Consider the following 5640-nt stretch of genomic DNA (forward strand, 5'->3'; position numbering starts at 1 on the left):
TTTTTTTCCTGTGTGTTTCTATTCCCAAAGTACTGGAAGTCTAATATCTTAATGACAGATACCTACCTACTCACTGTTCTGTTCTGATGAGAATCCTAAGTAACAGATCCAGGAAAACATGAAAACACTGATTTCCCCCTCCTTTAAGTTTCATATTTTAAAAGAAGAAGGTCAGGGGAAGAAGGAGAAGGAGAAGAAGGAGAAGAGGAAAAGAAGAAGTGCTGGCTTTGGCAGCACAGATACTAAAATTGGAACAATACAGAGAAGATTAGCACGGCCCCTGCACAAGGGTGACACAAAAATTCATGAAGCATTCTGTATTTTTTTTAGATGCACACATGTGTCAGCCCTACAAAAAGTAAGTAAAGCTAGAGGCTATAAAGGAAGGATTCTTGTGTGACAGTGCCTAATAATAATGATCACAAAGGACTCTAGAGTCGCAAATTTGTCCTGAGTTAATTTGAGTCTGATCTCATAGACCTACAAATCTTCCTAACCTCCTACATTGAGAAACTTGATCTGTTTTTCACTGAGTTACTATCCTCATGGTTTTCAGAGACTGGCTAAAATATCAATTGTTTTTATGCTAATTGTTTACAAATAACACTTTGCTGTCTTGTTTATTGCTGTCTTAGCATAATCCCTGCTCTTTGTATGCCTTGTCCAGTCACCTGCCATCAGCCACTATGGACCTCTGGGCTGCTCTGATGCTGAATGCCCTTAACTATCCATATCCTACCTGGTAGAGAACAAGGACTTTGGGTTACTTCCCCCAACTTCACTTCCTTTCAGCAGAAAGCAGTTTGGACACGTCATTGCCCATTTTTCCATAGAAATGAAATGTAGAAATTGACAGTGGGAAAATGTAACAGTGGTCCATTTTAAATATAACCCTTGCTGCTCTGCCACCGTAACTTATTTTTAAAGTGGACATGTTTGTTTCTCTTCCTTTCTCCCCGCTCCTCCCTAATCTCTCCTTCTCCCTAATCTCAGGGGAAACAGGATTACCTTTCTTCCCCATTTTAGCAGATTTGTCATTCCCAAAGTCTGGATTACTTAGCACACACCCACCATAGGTGCTAAGTAATCCAGACTTTGGGAATGGTACCAGCTCAGAAATGACTATCTTGCAAATTAACAAGTGACTTGCAAGTCCAATCAAAACATGTGGAAGGTAGCCTTTAAATCACCTCTTTAAAAGCCTCCTGTTCCTGCTGATGGGCAAAATCACAGGCTCTGGGAGAGGAGTCTCCTGTGTTTCCCCTTTGCTAGCAAAGCAATAAACCTTCTTTTTCCCTTTTCTAGAAGAAGAAGAAGTGGGGTGGGGAGACAAAGGGAAAAGGAGAGAGAATAGACACAGGATGATACAGAAAGAGATTGTGTGTGTCCGGCATGATGTTAAGTTTTCATGTCCGCCTCATCACCCTCCAGTGCTAGCACAATCGCCACTGCTTTCTCCTCCACCTGCACTCTCCCCCAGGTCTCTGGGATAATGGTTGGTTTATAAGGGAGAAGTTGTTTTAAACCCTAAAAAAAAAAAAAAAAAAAAAACTTCTATGAAGAACCTTGACTCGGCTGTATGGGGGTGTCATTAGGAGAGCTGGAGTAAGTCACAGAGGATGCTTCAGATGAGCCACCACTTACCAAGTAGCATGGGAGCATTTGAATATTGTAACAACTGCCAGAGAAGTGCTTGTGTGTATCTGCCAAGTGAAGGTGCTGCCTTTCTGTACCTTTGCCTAAGCGTTCTTGCATTCACAAACTCATACCCAGCAACCACAGAGTTTAAGACACACATTGAATCATAGAGCTGAAACACATTAGAGATGACAAAGTCCTGGTTTTAAAATAAGGAGTCATGTGAGATGTACTCATGCTCACAAAGCTCTGTGGCAGAGTTCAGGCCAGACCCGGCATCCTCTAAACTGTGCAATATTCTTCTCAATGACATCAAGCAGAGAGTGCTACTCTAAGTAGGTTTTCTATCACTAGGGGAAAAATCAATTTCAGGATATCAACCTGAGAATTAAAAGTGTTACTTACGATGTGAAATGTTACTGGTTCTCATGAAAACACAAATTTCACCTATATCCAACTCTTTCTTCTGTCAAGATATCTGGACAGATAATGATAATGATAGACGACGTATACTAAAAGAACCACTAAAACGTAAGGATAGCAACACTTCACTGCCACCCTTTGTTTAAATGCCACAGGAAATTAACCAGGACATCACATTTGTTTCCAGTTGTATCTTCACTCCTTTAAGAGGCTTCATGGAATTCTAGAAAGTGCATTAACTTTGGTTGCAGATGAATACAGCACAAATCTCAGTACAGTCATTTTACAAGCAGTTAAGACTTGGGAAAGCACTTAATCTATTTAATTCTCATTTTCCATAGTGGTAAAATAGAAGGGATAACACTTGCAACCTGATCATCGAGAATTAAATAGGATAAGCAATATATGTACAACCTATAAGTCACCGATCTCACCAGCGAGTAGCTATAAAATGTTGCATTCTCTTTTCATGGTTCCAACTTTCTTCAAGCTACTACTGGCAGATAGTCTTCCAAGAGTTTCTCAGTCTCCTGTCTCACATGGAGTCCTGAACCATCTGTCAATCCTTCTCTCTGATCCCTTGCACTTCCCACAGTGCTCAGCTGTTTTTCATGACAGCCCCTCACTGACTCCTCCCTGTTCTTTCTGTGCATTTACACAATTTTCCAAATCACAATGGGGACAGTATTAGGGAGGATGTGGCTTACCCCAGACTTAACAGAGCTTTAGAGATTCAGAAGTAGCTTGCAATTGCCACCATCGTATACAAACCAGTTTTCCTTACTAGGTCAAGCTGCCTGTTTTCCAGACTGCTCCCCTGAGCAACAGCCACTGACTCTCACCATTGGAAATATTCCAGATGCTCTCACGCCTGATTCCAGGGCCTCATGGAAGAAAAAAATGTCCTCTCCAGCAACCCAAGGGCCAGAGCTCGTCCAGCCCTGCCACCTCTTCCTTCTAGAGTGATTCAAAGTGGCTAGCCTTCCATTAAGAGCAAAAAATTATCAACCATCAGATATAGACTATTCCAATGGCCCATACATGATATTTACAAGACTCAGAGATATTTCCCAAAATCTGCCTTGTTCAGTCTGAACATCTCCTATAGTACACAAGTAACTCTATCCAAACTACTAGGAACAGTCCATCTCCCTCAAGAGTTTCTTTAAGAATGAAATACAAGAACATGACAAAGTGTGATTGCTTTTGTTACACATTCTGGTAACATCCAGGTCTCACATCCTGATCACCTGTGGATAAAAGGACAGTTTCTCACGTATGTACATAAATTCACGTACTGGCATATACATACCAGATGCATACAAGCAATTCCTGCATGAGAACGTACGTATACATTGGATCTATGTAAAAAAAAAAAAAAAAAAATGGAAGGGACCAAAGAAAAGTCATGACCTAACTCTAAATATCAGAAATGTCTTTCAGACCCATAGATGATAGAGATTCAGCTTAAAACACTTTACTTCCAGTTGCCCTAGGCATAATTTGTAGTTATTATCATGTATTATTATTAGGATTAATAGGGTACAATAATAATATCAAACTAAGTAAATTGAAGATCAGATACTAAATCTAAGGTTATAGACCTCAGGGGGAAAAAATCACAATGTGACTAAGATTATGGAGCATGCAGATCAAGAATTACCATTTATTAAATGCCCATTACCATGCAGCTGGACTTACCAACTACTAACTTTCACCTGGCAACCTTACATGTTGGAAATTATCTTCCCTCTATATGGGAGAAAAAAAAAGAATTTATCTAAGATGATATAGCCAGTAAATTATAGACAAAAGCCACTGATCTTTCCAATATCTCTGAATGTATTCTTCCATGGGCCTGAGACCTGGGAAGACCATATGTGAAGATGAAGATGGTGATGTTGAAGATGAGGGAAAAATGAAGGAAGAGTTTGATAGCTTGATGAAGATTCACCTATATAATATAAGAATATATGCTATTGCGTAACACCAGCCTATTTTTTTCTTCTTTCCTTGAATTTCAATGAAATAAATACAGATTGCAAGGGTTCATTCATTCATTCAAGTCAATTAGCCAGCACCCATTGAGTAGCTACCCTGTGGCAACCATGGCCTTAGGCATGAAGATATAGACAAGAAAAAGATAAGATTCCTGCTTTTGTCAGTCTTAGACTATAGATTCTACTAGAATCACCTATCAGGGAAAAGCACTAAGAAAATCAATAAGTACTCTACATTATTAAAAATCATTTTAAACAAGGTAAGCACATAGGGAGAAGAGTGGTCACTCAGTCCAGAGAAAGACAAAAACCTCCATGAGGCTCTGACTCAGGATTCTTAAGGGTGAGCCGCACCTAATCATATGGACATGGTCTATAAGAACAGGAAACTTCGTAGGTAAGGCCCTAAGCCCTGAAAAAGTATTGTGAATTTGGAAAACCATAAGTAGGTCTCTTTGAAGCATGGATAAGAGGCTTTGCATTCTAAATCTTGGTTTCTTTATGGATTATAAATTATAAAAGTACCTTCTTTGTGGAGATAAATGGTGTGCTTGAGCTAAAGTGAATTAGTAGCCACCGGTTCTTGGTACTTCATAAAGCTGTGTGATGGCAGCTCTTGTTACTATGGAGAACCTTGGAGGCCCTGGTAGATATGCTTCTGGTTAATAGAAACAGCAAATCTGGGTCAACTGACTTACACAATAGTTTCTAATATGGAAAGGAAAGGAGAAGGCCATGCTCCAGGCAGGGCTTAGCCAGAGATACGAGCTGCTCAAAGTTCATAAATGTTTAACAACCAGCTTTGTAGGGATGAGAAGGAGGAGGAGGAAAAAAATGAAGAGGAAGAGGAAAAGAAAAAAAAAAAGAAGCAGATCTCTTGTATAGGTTTCGTAGATTTTCATGATGTAACTTTCCCCTCAAGGGCCAATTTTAACTTACCAAGATTACATGAACAGGCTCATCAGATTCCTGAATATTTCTCCATTAGCTCTGAGGAGGTTGTCCACGCCAGCTCCAGTACACCATGGTGTCCAGCTCTTTCTTTGAGATTCTCTTCATCCTTTCTCCATCCCAAGGTTGGCTTTTCTCACAATCACCAAAGGGCAGCCAGAGGGAATGGCGCCTTGTGTTCATACGAGGGTAGGATAGGGTACCAGACAGATTGTCTCCCATGCCATGGAAAACAAGATTCAAATGTCACTCTGGACCACCTTGGAATCTGTGTCTGGGTCAGTGTTTTCTGAGGTTTTGTCCTATTAGAGTACGTTTAGAGTTAGGGATGGATCCTGGGAATGCAAATCATTGGAAAATTAGCCTCTCAATTTTAGATGCCAATTCTTATTTTAAAAGCAAGTCCTGTTTCTAGCATCAAGGCAGTTTGCATCAGGAAAACCATGTTCTTTATGTTAGTTCAGGCTTTAAGGTCAGATATTTTGTAAGCAGCCAGGACCTGACTTATGAAGAGGCAATTTGTGAGTATCTTCTCATTTCACAAATGAGAATTTGTTTTGATTCTATAAGTTCCTCACCATTTTGAGGGGAGAAAAGAAAAGATGAACTCAATTAAACCTTAACTGAA

The 5640-nt window shown here is 39.9% G+C and overlaps 1 non-coding gene across 1 annotated transcript; it reads left to right on the top strand.

The window, feature by feature from the left end:
- Positions 1-218: 218 nt before the first annotated feature.
- LOC113183937 (U6 spliceosomal RNA) lies at positions 219-325 on the top strand. Its single transcript, XR_003300931.1, has one exon. It is a non-coding gene; the product is annotated as a U6 spliceosomal RNA (small nuclear RNA).
- The last annotated feature ends 5315 nt before the right edge of the window (positions 326-5640 follow it).

This window comes from Urocitellus parryii, chromosome 1 (genome assembly GCF_045843805.1).
Source record: "Urocitellus parryii isolate mUroPar1 chromosome 1, mUroPar1.hap1, whole genome shotgun sequence".
NCBI classification, from domain to species: Eukaryota; Metazoa; Chordata; class Mammalia; order Rodentia; family Sciuridae; genus Urocitellus; species Urocitellus parryii.